The sequence below is a fragment of the Strigops habroptila genome, chromosome 1 (genome assembly GCF_004027225.2).
Source record: "Strigops habroptila isolate Jane chromosome 1, bStrHab1.2.pri, whole genome shotgun sequence".
NCBI classification, from domain to species: domain Eukaryota; kingdom Metazoa; phylum Chordata; class Aves; order Psittaciformes; family Psittacidae; genus Strigops; species Strigops habroptila.
Window position 1 is genome coordinate 33,053,769 of NC_044277.2, and position 15,583 is coordinate 33,069,351.

Here is a 15,583-nt window from a genome sequence, read left to right on the forward strand (position 1 = left end):
CATCATTTTTCTCCAATGAGATACTGCTTTCACATACCCATGGTGATAACAGGAATATAGTATTTCAGATTCTTCATATGACCACTCCACTATAGTAGCAGGAGCAGGAGGGAAACAGCTCTTCTTCTGGGAAATGTCAGCAACTCCTCCAGTCCATGCTGCTGAAGAAGTACAGCATCCAGGGTGCTACAGGTAGAGTCTATGTACACAATTCCTTCTGTAAAAATAAATAACACTATTTTAACCCAAATATATACTTACTAAAGATATATTTTATTTAGTCTATCATATATACAATATATGGTTACAAATATATATATATGTGAAATAGATGGCAGGTATTTCATACTTTTGAGAATGACAATCAGTTCCTAGGGCCATGGTATACCCCCAATAAATTCTTTACTGTGAGAGTTGTGAGACACTGGCAGAGGTTCAGAGAAGTTATGGCTGCCCCATCCCTGGAAGTGTTTGAGGCCAGGTTAGACGGGGCTTTGAGAAACCTGGTCTAGTGGAAGGTGTCCCTGCTCATGGCAGGGGGGTTGGAACTGGATGATCTTTAAGGTCCCTTCCAAACCAAACCATCCTATGATTCTATGAATATGCACCAAAAGAAAAGGCAACAGCTTGAATGTCAGATGGCTCTAGTAAGTTTCTAGAATGCTCTGATCATGCTTGCCTCACTTGGTTTTGAGAAGACCCAGGATTAGCATTTCAAATCCATACGCGGTCTAAGTTTGGGCACTGACTATTTCTCCCTCAAGAAACTAGATGCTAGTCATGTAAAACATGTACTGCTTTGTGAGCAAGTTTCACACACAAGGGAAAAGCTAGGGAGTTCTTCATTACATCAGCCCTTAACTTCAACCCAAAAAACGTTGATAATTAATAGAGCTGGACTGATTGATTTAATTTCACTACAATTTGTTCCCTTGCTAGTTACAGTAATTCTTTCTCAGCATGTCAAAACCTCAGTTATTTCATGTTTCTTCATTAACATTATCAAACTAGCTAAAAGATTTCACTACTCTCTTCATTCCTTCATCTGACTCAAATACATGATATTTTGCTTTAAAAAGGTCTCAATTATTCTGTAACATAAACAAATAAGTACTGGGGGGTGTAAAAATGTATGTTACAATTACATCAGACGAAACAGAGACAGATGACCACAACCAGAAGCTGCACCTCAGCCTTCTGCCGACCAGACAGGACAGGTCTTGTGGAAGGACTGAGGGCAATCCAAAAGTCAGGCTGCTATAACCAAGGAAGAACAGCTGGAGAAGTGAAAAAGTTTTCCACAAAAACTCGTTACAGGAAGGTAAAGCAGAACTATGCCCTGCAGAACACTATAAAAGGGTCTTTTAAAGTGAAGGAAGATACCTCTGCTGCGTCCAAGCCACAATACCATCTGTGGCCTGAGATTGGGAACCTGCCCATGACCTGGTGGTTCCTGATGTCTATTCCTCCCCTATATTAAACCCAATTGTCACTTTCCCATCTGCCTTCACAGCAGCTGAGGTGAATCTGTGATGTCTTCTCTGCCTGAGATCAGTTGTATGATGGATGTCACCACAGGAAGAGGTCAGGCACAGGGTGGCCTAGAGAGCGCGACCCCTGGTATCCCTTCCTAGCCAGGGCACAGTTGAGGCTTCCCTTGAGGTGCACAAGCTGGGTTTCTCTGGAAAGCCTGAGGAAGTGACCATGCACTGTTAAAATGACTATTTTCTTAACTGTATAACCTATAGACATGGACAAAGAGGTTAAGAAAAATCAGTGTGGAATGGCGAGCTGAGGAGGAAGAGGTGCAAATATAAAGCATATCTGACCCAGCCTGGGGGCTGTAGGCAATTATGGCTGACTTTGAAAGGAGGGAAGACAACATGAAAGGTGCTAGAGAGAAGCTGGCTTAGAGGGCACTTGTGATCTCTTTAGGACACCAAAGTTGTCAGTGCTATAAAGCTGCTTTAGTCTGACTGGTGAAAGAAAAGGCAAGGGGTGCTGGGGGAATTCAGGATGGAGCCAATAGTCCACCACAAGGACTGTGAGTCACCAGGGAGTTTTGTTTGTTTTCCAGAAGAGTCATAAAAGCATTTCCCACTTATCTGAATAAACAACAATGCACAAATTATTCCTGGGGAACTCATAAAACATGTATTAACGACGCAGGAGATAAACAATAGCATCCTAGCTCCAGCATGAATATTTTCTGATGTAAAAGTCTGGTTTTTAATGCCTACAATCCTACTTTACAAAATAGCCTTTAAAAAAAGACCAAATGACTGATAAAGAGCTTGCTCTTGAATTATAAAATCAAGAAATTATACTTTTCCAGGCCTGTGTGTTTCTTTCCTCTTAGGCTTTAGAAGTACTTAAAACCTCTACCTAGAGGAAAATAAAAGAGGCTGAAGAAAACAAAAATAAACATCACTTAAGCTTTGGTTTATTTTATAGAGTATCTAAATAGTTAGGGTTGTGAAAGGTGAAATGCTCCAGTGACACCAAATCAAAATCAAAATGGTGTTGGTCATTCTTAGATTCAGCACGCACAATTGTGTCAGCCCAACTCCTGGTCTGCCCTAATGTATGTACTGAAACAATGCTGCATTAGATGACAGCTGATAAAAAGGGGGTATGAATACTTCTGGTTATTCTGGCCTCAATGATAAATCCACTACTGATCTGAATGAGATCTCAGTTTCTCTCAGGTGATTGTTCCTTTGGGAATCTTGCCTGCAGATGGTAATTCTTGTTCAGTGACACCAAATGCCACACCACTGTGATGAGACTCAAGCCCCCACCTAACCCAAGCAACCTGCCCTGACTCCTGCCCCATGCGTTCCAGTCCAGCTCTTCACTTGCGCTCCCCATAGTGGCATGTATTGCTGCTCTGCTTTTTTACTTAGTGGAATGGGTAGTTTATTTCAGATAGTCTATGAGTTACTAGGTTTTGCAACGAGTCTTCCCCACTTTCCCACCACATTTACCCTTCACATTGCCTAGGGGTTTAGAAAATGCTTGAAGGGTCTAGTGACTGTGGGTGACAACCCTTGTCCCTGCCTGGTGACACACATGGGTGGTTGCACATTAGTTGAGGTATGGCATTCCCAGCCTGATAAAACTTTGGAAATGTATGAGAGGTTCATGTAAACCTTCCAGCAGATTAGGTCAAATTTCAGAGCATGTGTGGGATGTATGAACACATCCAGAGGAGAACCACCAGCAAAGTTTTGCCCCGTGTTACACAAATCCTCCACCAAGCACATTCTTAGATGAAGGAGCAGCAAACCTGTATTTCTTTCGAAGCAGGAGTAGACTATATGGTCCCTCGTGGTTCAAAATACACCCATGATTTCCCCAGCCCCGTTTGCAGGGTGCGCTTGGAAAACCACACAACAGGTGCTGCAGCATGACATATATTCCATGGCAAAAGTGGTGTGGTCCCAAGTGGCTGACCTAATCCACTGGGAATCTTCTCACCCGCTGCAGAAACCAAACTTTTACCAACTGTTTGGCCTTTGCTGATTCGGTGGCCTGTGCTCTTCCTTCAATACACCCTCAGGATATTTATAAGGAGAAGAATATGTATTACTATGTATTCTATGATTCTACTGAGATATTGTTATCAAAAGAATATTTTTCTCAAGATCACTTTCTACACCAGAACCATCAAAGCAAAGCAGAGCAGTGACCGGCAAGAAATGTGTAGCAGGTGGTGCAAGTGCTGTAACGTGTGTGGTCTTTCCCAAATCAAAGCCATATGATGTTTCCTGAGTGGCTTTCAGAGTCGCAGTGCCTTGCGGATGCCCTTTCTGTAATGTCACATGTTGGCACCTGGCAGCATTTTTAGCGCGGCTCTCAGGCACAGGAGTGGAGGGACAGTGTAGCAGCCCACAAACCTGCCAGTGGTTCTTCATCCTCCTCTCATATTTTCCTATTAGACCAATTAATAACTGCATAGAAGCAACAACATTGTAACAATCATGGCAGCAAGTCCCACAGATCATTAAAAGCAAAGGAAAGACCCATTTTTACTTCAGAGACCCTGAAGTCAGCTTCCAGGCGTGGCTCAATGTATGCAGCAATTTGAAGATGATGCCCCATCCCTGTAAGCGTTCAAGCCCAAGCTGGACGAGGCTTTGAGCAACCTGGTCTAGTGGAAGGTGTCCCTGCCCATGACAGGGGGTTGGAACTAGATGAGCTTTAAAATCCCTTCCAACCCAAACCATTCCGTGATTCTGTGGTTTTATGAGTCAGGCATAGTCAATTAAATGGGTAAAGGAAAGCAAGTTCTGATCAAGAAGGATGGAAGAACAGAAAACAGTAGCCTGTTCTTCATAACTCCTAAATTAATTCAGTTGTCAGTGCAGACTAAGAGTTGCCTTAATTTCTTTCTCTGTTATTCTGACCCTGGCCAAGGATCCAGGCTGCCAAAAGGTCCCCCGTCCCTGCACAGAACAGTGACACCCAACACAGAGCCTCGCTGTGCTCACAGTTAGCTTCACATGTTAATCCACAGAAGGTTAAAGCAGGCTTCAGGAAAAACAATTTACCCTTCCTGTGGGCAGGGTAAGCAGTCAGCTGATTGTAGATGCCGAGTTAGTGGCTGGACTGTCAGATCCTCCTTCCACCCCTACTGCATCAGCCCATAACACTCTGGAGGGTCTTCACTAACTGTAGAAACCGACCCTTAATACATTGCCCTCTCTTTTGTAAATTCATCCTAACCACAGGTTTGGCTGCTGAAGTGGTGCCTGGCCAGGCAGAACCTAAGCTGTGCATACCCAGCTTCCCCAGCCACACAGCATTGGTATGGCCATCTCCAAGGGCACGTAAAAACAGTTTGGATACTTCTCTGTCTCTGTGGCTCACAGCCATGGCTATTTTTTATTTCCTAGCAGTGACAGCCTTTTTGTTTACTATTTTTCTCCTTTTCACATTAAAAAAAAACCCCAAAACCAAAAAACAGCCTCAAGAAATAAAAGTTTGCCCTCTTTATATATGGAATTCACCTAATAGAATGAAAGACTCCCCTGCTATAACCCATGTAAGACAATACAACTGACCCTGGGATGCTCTTCTCCGCATCTCAGTATTCAGTAGAAACCTAAGTTGCTAGACAAGACAGTAGGAATAGACTCTTACTTCCTAACGTAAAAAATAAGAATCTTGAGTTTCAATTTCAAGATACATGGATTGTGTACTTAATTATAACAAGTGACAACTTAGCAGCCTAAAAGATGTTTTTACATAGCAGTCATCATTCCTTTGGGTTTTCTTCTTAAAAACAAAACAAAACAAAAAAAGACCCCAAACAAAAACCAACAAATACAGTCTTAAAAGAATACAGCTTTCCATTTCTCTAGCACCCAGGAAAGTAAAAGAGCTTTGTAGACAATACTTCATGGCATTTTTGTGAGGCCACTGCTTTTAACAGCTTGATACAAGCAAGGAAACACCAGCACATGATCACTGGATTATTTTAGAACATTTTTTAACAGAAAGAGTTTTTTTCCTTCATAAACCACTGATTAAACACAAAATGTAAATCACAATCAAGAAAATCAGCATTTAAAAAATATCAATAAATTGTGAAAACAGTCTGGTTTTTATTTATTTGAAGTCAGAAGGGGCTAACCATTAGTTTTAATTGATTTTCATTTTGAAATTTGAGGGTTTTGTAAAAAAAGCAAGAGACAATAAATAATAGAAATATGTCATAATGTTTGGAATTAGTATCAGAATTAAATATAATGCAGTTTTAATTACAAAGGTTTTAGCCATCAGCTTCATGGTTTTTGGTTTGGATTGAGATTTTTAGTTTGTTGCCTCGATCTGCCCTGTGAAATACATTTTCAAAACCTTCAGCATGTCGCAGAGAGGTATACAGTGCCCCCCTGGCTCTAGCTGCAGATTTAGCTGGGTGATCCCAAGTTGTCCATCAGCATGAGTGACTGCATTTCGGACCCCTGACACTGGAAACCCAAGCGTCACTATTCGGCTCCATGGGGCACAGCTGTGCTTGCCTCTCTGGCCAGCCTGGGGAAGGTTTAGTCACTGGGTTTGTACTCTCCTGCTCAAACAAATGAGTGAAGATCTGAAGATAGGGCTCCAGCCCAGCTCTCTGGATTGCCGTCTTAAGCCTTTGCTCCTCCAGCCAGCGATTTTGGATGATTGTATTAGGGAAACCATACTGAGAAAAATCTGTTTAGTTCTTCCTGCCAGCTCTCAGTTAACCTCCGAGCCGTCTGGATTAGCAATATAGTGAAGATGTGTGCCTTGTACGTTGCTTCCTGACTTCCAAGTTGCTCTGTAATGCTCCTTTCTGGGAAAGCAAGCAGTGAGGACTGACTTTAGGGGAACTGCATTTTGACGGATGTGGGAGGTTCTCATGTTTGGAAAGAAGTGTTTCAATTTTCTCCTGATTACTTTTTTGTACACATGCCCAGAGATGTGGCTATGGGCCCACTTAGAGCTAATTAATAAATACGTTTGAGAATTTGGGTGGTTTTAAGGCAAATTTAACCCACTCGATCATCCACTACAGGGGTTGTAGCACTGACTCGCTAGTCACACACCTTTTTGTAGCAAACGCAACATGGAGGAGATGGAGCTTTCCCTCTCTGTTACCAGCTCCAAGCCCCGACATTAATGTTAGATTCAGAAGAGAATGCCAGCATTAGCAAATCCACTGTCAGGAGCACATGGGTGGCACTGCCCTTTGTGCCTTCCTCGCTTCCCTCCTGGGCTTCCCTGACTGCCCACTGAGCGATGCTCACTCGCCGCTGGATGTCAGCCCTGCTCTCCCCTCTCCTCCCGCCCTGCAGGCAACCGTCCCGAGGTGTGACACCCTGCCCTCTCCTGCCTTTGTCAGAGAGCCCAGGGAGCTATTAAAATGCTGTTATAAATCATAGTTATTAGCCAAGTGACTCATCTTACAGCACTGAGAAGGAATCTCTGATCTCCCGAGTGCTTGGTGTCTCGCACAGAGAGCGCTGGGGTGTTGATGAGCCTTTACGGTATCCTTATCTTGCATTTCCAACAGCAAAACCCGACCTGTCTTTTACTCGTGCTGTTTATATATCTAATCAAAGTGGGTCAGGAAACGTGGAAGACAGCACCAGGGCTGCCTGAGAAACATAATATTTGTCAGAGAGCATTAACTCAGCCTCTCTCTTTCAGGGAATGATAGATGAAGTGTGCCTGAAACTCTGTTTAGATTATGTGAAGTAATGCACTGGTGGTTACATTCATCCTAAGCAAATCATTTTCACTCACTTGAGCTGCCTTACAAAATTTTCCAATAACACTTTAAGCAGCCTGAAACAAAATGAAGTCTTCACGGGTCACTCACATGGGAGTTCCTCTCGGAGCCCACTTGCACACAGACAGGTTCAGAGGGCTCTGTACCCAAAATAGAGGTGGGCCCCAGGCCAAAGCCAAGATCAGCATCGGGACCAAGGTCTGGGAGGTACTACGGCTGGTGCCCATGTACATTGTGCAGTATTTAAGCTGGTTTGAGCAGCAGATAGCCTCACATCAAAGAAATCACAGCAGCTCTTTATGAAATGATAGGGTGGCCTTCATGGCCTTCATGGAGGGTTCTGCTCCCCCATGGTCACCCAGGCCAAGGCAGCTGCCTGACTTCGGCTGGGGGCAGCAAAGGGTGCTGCCGCCAGGGCAGCTGCTCCTGCTGGGACCTGCTCCCTCATCCAGCTAGCATCATCCCCAGGCAGCGGCCAGTGTGGGGGCACCTCCTGGGGCGCTGGATTCGAGGACCATGAGGGCTGTGGCCCTCCCTCAGCAATGTGAGCTCTTGGAAAATGGTTTTAAACTGAAAGACAGCAGGTTTAGATTAGCTGTTAGGAAGAAATTCTTCCCTGTGAGGATGGTGAGACACTGGCACAGGTTGCCCAGAGAAGCTGTGGCTGCCCCATCCCTGGGGTTCAAGGCCAGCAGTTCAAGGCCAGGTTGGTCGGAGCTTGGAACAACCTGGCCTAGTGGAAGGTGCCCCTGCCCATGGCAGGGGTTTGGAACTGGATGAGCTTTAAGGTCTCTTTCAACCCAAACTATTCTGTGATTCTATAATTCTATGAAAGAGGAATAAGCCAACACATTGAACCTTTTGTTCCCCAGGCGAGTGCAGCTCAGTAATGGCACAGGGAGCCCATGCCAGGCCATGTGGCAGCAAAAGAGGCTCTGGACTGACCTGAGCCAGCCTTGAGACCCGTTTCTGCTTCTCCACAAAATGTAAGCAAAAAGGTTGGTCTAACAGACAAGACTTCAGCATATCTCTATTGAAGCCCAGGGAACCTTACTAGAGATAATTATGGCTTGCTCAATTTAATAATTATACGGGGCTATATTTCATCTGCATTCACTGCCAATTCTAAGCTGGAGTAAAATATATTTGCTTAAATTGAATATTTTTAGGGAGGAGTGCTATAATTTTCAGGGGAGGAATGCAATTAGATGAAGCCTAACAATGTTTCTGCTAGCCAGCATATTTTTAAAGAGTTTTGCCTTTATCTTTTTTTAAAAGGAGCCTTTGTTGACATCAGCTCCTGCTTTCACACATGGTGTGGCCCCAGCAATTAGGAGTTCTGGGGATTAAGTAAAAAGTCCCTTTTAAAACTTTTCAGAAAATACTTTGAACAAGAGGGGGAAACTACTTAAGTCAGCTGCTTCTGTGCATGTCTTTTTGTGCTATGAAATATGACTTCAAAGAAAACCCTTCTGTTTCCATTTCAAGGTCTTTTTGTAAGGCAAGGAAGATAGGCGACCGGCACTGGAATGCTGCTGCTGGAAGATTTATTGAAAGTCTTGAAGGGCTCAGTAGACTGGGAAGGTAATTTTTGTATCCTACTGCACTCAAGACTGATTTAATTTTGTGTCAGTTCTGGAACTGCAACCAGAATATGAGCTGTGAGTTTATAAATTGCTCCTCCGAGTGCCTGACCTTGAAGGGGAGAGGAATCTAGAAGGAGTTGGAAGATAAAGAGATCTTGCACAGCCCATCAGATGCATTTCACTGGGTTAGTGGACCTCTCGCTTGTTCCTCATTTCAACCACAAGCGCTCTGGCTTTGATAGGATGCCAATCTCTTTGCCAGTCTCCATGTCACAAGGGTGCCACTGTCCATCAGGGTATGTCTGAAATTTGGATTGGAATTTTTTGATAGGAGGACACAGCTACTGCAATAACCTATGCATATAACAGTTATTTTTAGGAATATCTTTTTCTTTTCATTACTATAAAGCATATAAATCTTGAAGTGGTATTTCAAAGAAAATATTAAGGGCAGGAAATTTCATTCAAATAGCAGGAAAAATACATTAATAGGTTGATTAGATTTGGATATTCTCTGAAGGGCAATGCCAGAAGTCCCATCATATGAGTCACTTAAAAATATATTAGACAAAGCTCTTGGGAAAGTATTTCAAAAAGCAGTTTTATCTTGGCAAAAAAATAAAGAGAAAATGAGCTAATAGCACTGTAGGGTTTTTCATTGTCCAGTTCCAGCTCAAAAATCTATGATTCAAGTCCTGAAATGCGTATAATCTATGAAGTCCCGTTAGAATTTAAGTTTCATTTCCAAAGGAAATTTGATTAGAATAAATTGCACTTTCTTGACTTTAAATCATTGCTGTTCATAAGATATGAAGTACAGGGTGACTGCCTTTAAAAGATCGTTTCAATTGCTTGAGATTAATATAAACCTTACACTGTAATTGCAACAAGTTTCAGTTTTTCTACAGTTGATCTTCTCTGCAGCAAGCACAGAGGAATTTAAATAGCACACGTATCAAAATAACATTGACTAATTGCAGAGGCAACTACCACCACCATGCAGAAGATCACCCACATGATGGATGTATAATACAGGATAGGGACCATCAGATGGCAGCCCCTGAGCTGTGGTGGGATAACAGGTCACATGCTGCTGAATCCTATCCTGGTTTTCTCTGATATTTTTGCCAAAAGAAAGCTAAATTATACTACAAACATTGCCCGAATATCAACTTACCATGTAAACATTCGTTGCTGTGCAATCAGTAATGGAAAGCCAAGTGATCCATGAACTATGATGGTGAGATAGAAAACCTAAAATCCCCCTGTTACATATCAAATCAACAAAGCCTTACTGTATTAAAAACGGTTCATTAATAAATGTCATCTGTGATTAACATTGGTGGAGCTGTTAGGGGAAATACATTTTAGAATCATAGAATCATACAATCATAGTATCATAGAACAGTTAGGATTGGAAAGGACCTTAAGATCATATAGTTGCAACCCCCCTGCCATTGGCAGGGACACCTTACACTGGACCATATTGCCCAAGGCTCTGTCCAACCTGGCCTTGAACACTGCCAAGGATGGAGCATTTACCGCTTCTTTGGGCAACCTGTTCCAGCGCCTCACCACCCTCTCCAGTGTCTCACCACCCTCTCCAGTGTTGAGATATTTTGCAAAATGGGATATTACCCTACAGAAGCAACAGAAAATAGCATAAATTCCATGTATTCCACTTCTTATGGGATCACCAGAGACTGTACATCTGCGACTATAGAACAATACCAGTCTGCCACCCTCTCCTTCCTCTTTCCATTTTCCATTTTGTTTGATTTTCATCATTGCTTATTGTTCCCTCATTTCTGGGGGTTTTGGCTGCAGGGAGAGAAGGATTATTCTTTGTAACTGGTCTATTGCAGCACTGCCATAACAGTCAGTTTTTGTCCAGTGCACTAGGAAATGTTCTCGGTGTTCAAATCCAAAGCGAGATAGCCTATCAGATATCACCCTGGAATCCTTTGAATTCATTTACGTTATTCCCACTGGCGTTGAGGAGTCCACATATCATGACACATGCTGTAAAAAATCTCTCGAATAGTGGCTGGTTGACTTCAGCTGTGATCATCAGTAGAAAACTGAAATGAAAATTGCACATTGTTTTACTTCAAATGGGGCTGGGTGCCATGTTTGCTCACATTAGTGCTGTGATCATACCCTGCACTTGATTCTGACACAAAGCCCAGAGCTGTGCTGTTACAATTGAATTATCATCGCTGTTAAGCCTGGCTGGAGACAGTTTTCCTTCCTGACACACAAGCTAAACAGAGCAGGTCACCTCTCCATAGAAGTCTGAGACCCAGTCCCATCTGGGATACAGGCTTCTGTTTTCATGACAAGTATTTAATTCCAGGTGCTGACTTTGCAGGTGTCTTCTCATTTGATAGGGTTGAGCTGTCAGGCTATAAACCAAGAAAATGTAACTCCAGAAGAAATATCAGAGAAAGAAACAAGCTGTTACCCACTGCTCATTCGGCGTTTCCCCTGCCATACTCCATCCCATTTTGCACCATCCAAAAGTAATAAAGAGATAGAAAGCAGGTCTGAAAGTTCATGCCTGTCCAGGCAGGAGATACTTCCATTAGGGCACTTCAGAAGACAGTTGTAAGTCACCTTCAGAAGACACCATGGGGCCAGACTGGGAGCACAAAAGCTGGGATGGAGCTAAATCTCTAGGGCTTCAGATGTTGATAGTTCTCACTGAGAAACCCCCCAAAACCACTGCCCTATGCCTTTACAAGAAAGCTGAGGGACAGAGAGGGAAAAGAAACACTACCAAACTCACCCTCCCTATCAATGGAGTTTATCAAGACATGAGTAAATGGCCAACTGGATTTTGAAGTTGTTGCATTGCAACAGCTGCATTAAGGACCTATTTTTTGACGCTGGGTGTTGGGATACTTCCTTTTGGCCAGGTTATTAACAACATGTCCTAAATGAAAGTGTCAGGCATAATTTTAGCTTGGAAAAATGTTGTCTTTGCTGGATATGTAGAACCCTAAAGTATTGCAGAAAAGTCTCTGCAGTTGGAAGCCAAATAAAATCTCCAGGTTGTGTCTGCAGTGGCTGTCAGTGCATGACACTAACGGCTCCTTTCTGCCTGCCCATACACAGACTTATTCCACAAAAGTGAGGTATTTTCCAGTGTCTGCCTACAGTGTCTGCAACTGGCCCATTATCAAAGCAGTAGCTGCTGCATATCCAGCTCTGAAAATGTGTCACTAGTAAAGAAGTTTATTGCATCTGCAATATTAGCAGGACTATCAATGCAAAAAGTGAAAATACAAGAGCCTTAGATATGTCTATTTGAACCAGCTTTGTGTGACTGCATTATAGAGCTGTCGTTTTTGGTTTTGTTACTCTGGAACAACTTCCGTGCTTGGAGACAGCAGCTGAGGTGTTATTTCTAATAATTTTACTGTCGTATCTAAACATCTGAATTAGTACCTCCACTAATATTTAGACCTGTCATGCTCTAAACAACATGCTAAGCTAACATGTTTTTGTATGTAGCAAGATGAAAAATCATTGTGTTTAAACTGAGATATAGCTTGATGCTAACTAAATGTCATCTGCTATCACATTTTTTTGGCCAAATGAAAGCTCAGCAAACAGAAGACCTTAAGTAGAAGTGGCTGTGATGATAGGTATCATTAGGCATTAGCTGGCACTGATTTTACTCACCTTGCATACAGAATCATAGCGCCATAGAATCATAGAATAGTTTGGGTTGGAAGGGACCTTCAAAGGTCATCTAGTCCAATCCCCTGCAATGAGCCAGGGACATCTTCAACTACATCAGGTTGCCCAGAACCACATCCAGCCTGGCCTTGAATGTCTCCAGGGATGTGACGTCTACCACCTCTCTGGCCAACCTGTTCCATATTTTAGTGCTTTTGCAGGACATATGTGCTCTTTATTTCCAGATATGTTTGGAGGATATGTATGCCCCTTAGGGTGTTGTGTGTTTATAAACATAGCTGCATTGAGGACTGAGGTATGTGCTGAAATCTCACTGACGTTTATGCAGAAATAAACATATTAAAACACTTTCAGGGCCACAGATTGGAAGATCTTTTTTCATTTTTATTCTTTACTTTTCCCAGTGTGATACATGTGATGTGCCTCCTGCATGAGCAATTTGCAACGTGGAATTCTGCACACAAAGGAAAAGAAACCTGTCTACAGCATTTTATGGAAGAACCACCCAACTTGTCCTATTGTTGTTACCAGTTTCCCAAGTCACCAAGTACTTAGTGTTTCCCTTCTGCCCCAAATATAATTTCTCAGGTTCAACCTGAGAATAAAAGCTTGTTCTGTCAAAAAAACCCCCATGCTATTAAGTCCTTGAAAAATCTTTCATTTGGCTCTGTAGTATTAGTATTTCACTATTCACATATATATTTTTCTTCCCAAAATGAGCAAAAACTCTGTGTGACGTTCTGGTTATTTCTCCCTCTTGGCAATGCTGCTCGTTACAAGGAACTTTCCCAAGTGGTTCTGATAAGTATTAAGTATTTTTGTTAAAATGAATTATGTTAGCTACCTAAAGCACAAAAAAAGCAAACTTAAATAAATATTTCGGGTGAAGGAGGAGAAACATTCTGAAAATCCTCTGTGTATTTTCCTGGGATCTGATCTTCTCTGACTTGCTTGTGAGCGAGCTGAAAGAGTTTTAGCTGTTCCTAACTGGATCCTATTTTGCTTTACTGCTCTTTCCTGTTGTTTATTCAAAACTGTAAGGCATCCTTGGATATTTTGCTATACTCTTATTCAGTCAGAGGATGAAAAGTCGGAGGAATGCCACAGGATTACTGTAACAGTATAATTACCTTGCAGACAGCTCTCTTCTCAACAGCTTTCAAAAGCTCTTCTATACATCTCAGTTACCCACGTAATTAATTAAACACAGCTGCAGAGTAGAACAACTGTTGCAGAAAAATGTGTTTGCCGTTTTCTTTTCCTGCTCACTTCTAGGCAGCAGCAGAAGAGGAAGTTACGTAGAAGCAGTTACAACGGCTTGGGACAATCTGCTTTGCCCCATGGCCTAAAATCCTGTTGAGTGAAGTAGAAGAGAGGGGCAAAAGCATCTGTGTGAAGCACAGCACTTGCTGCAGCCAATTCATGCCCACAGCAGGGGTGAATATTTTAAAATCATTGCTAGTCTCATGTGACTATGTCCTGGAAATGACCTAAGGAGGAAAAGCCCTGACGATCCTTGCCAAAACTTCTGTGTCATGTCTTTTTTACACAGTGTTAGAAATACAGTACATTAGTGGGGAAAATGGAATAACTGAAGCAGTCTGAGTTTGGAAGGGAACTGGCTGAAAACTGGAGCAGGTGACTTTAATACTTTCAAATGTTCCTGGAAGGAACCGATGCTAAAAAAAAGTACTACTGGAAATGGTGCTGTCTTCTCAACTGCTAGATGTAGCAGGCTCAAAGGTGTGGGAGACTTACAATAAATTCTTTTGGGATAATTAAAAGGAAAGCAAATTGTGCAGTGAATTCACTCAAAACATCCAAGGCTATCATGATCCATGGAAGAAAGTGACTTTGGAAAGGTGTATTTTCTGTCCAAGAGGCCAGCTATCAGGCCAGATGATTGAATGCTATATGGCAGAGTTATACTGTATAGGTAAACATTAAATATGAATAGTCAATGCACAGACAAGCTAAGCAATACTGGGCAGCCATGTTATTCTTTCCTTTTAATGGCCTCTGCCAGCCAAACATAGCAAAGAACACAAAGAGAAAGTAACCATACCACTAACCATAGCCAGTATTACCTGGGGCTTTAGGAGCCTGAAGTAACTATGAAGGTAAAGACTTGAAGAGAGAATCATACTGCATCTTTGTTGTCTTTTCACATATCAGCTGCTTTCCCAGCAGAAAAAGTGGAGAAGCACAAGAAGCAAGGGTTATTCTTTTCAAAGGGTGTCTGGGGATGCATGTGTGCTGTTGCAGCTTTCCCTGTTTCACAGTTACAAACGGCCTGATACAGCACAAAATATTTTATGACCTGTGTGATTGCTTTTCCACAAAATGCCAGTGCTGTCAAGGAGTAAGGAAGCCTTGTACCCAGGGCTTGGTTTGGGTTTGGTTTTTGTTTTCTTTTGTTTGGGGTTTTTTTGCAATGTGTTCAATGGCAGCAATTCTAGTTTAAAATAAAAAAGGGATTTGTCCTGGAAAGGGAAACCATTTATCTTTGCAAGGCACAGGTTGTGCACTGTGTGGAATGTCATCACCCATGTCCCATCCAGCTTTCTTCACCCTCTACGTGATGATGGAGGTCCTGCCTGCTTATCCTGAATGAGTCAGGGACCATAATGAGGTTTCCAGAGCCACGGCTGGAGCCTATAGCTCTTTTCAGACCTTCCAAAGATATTTTGAGGGCAATCTAGACACGTAGACTTCTCGTGAGCTCTTGTGCAGACTTGAGGCTGAAAGATACAGTTTTAAAGGTTGATATTTGAAAATACATGTATAGACTGTAAATAAGTACTGAAAAGGCCTTTGCAAAGTTCTTTTGTCTACATGACGTGGCACATGTTGAAGACTTGCCCCTGGAAAACAGGACTATGAGAAAATACAGTGCTGTTCACTGGTGAACTAAAGGTGCTGTAAATGAGGGAGGTAATGCTTGAAACAAAATGTAGGACTCTGGCTGCCTGTGTATTTCATATATGATCTATTACTAATGGTACCGAGTTGCATTGTCGTACAGGAG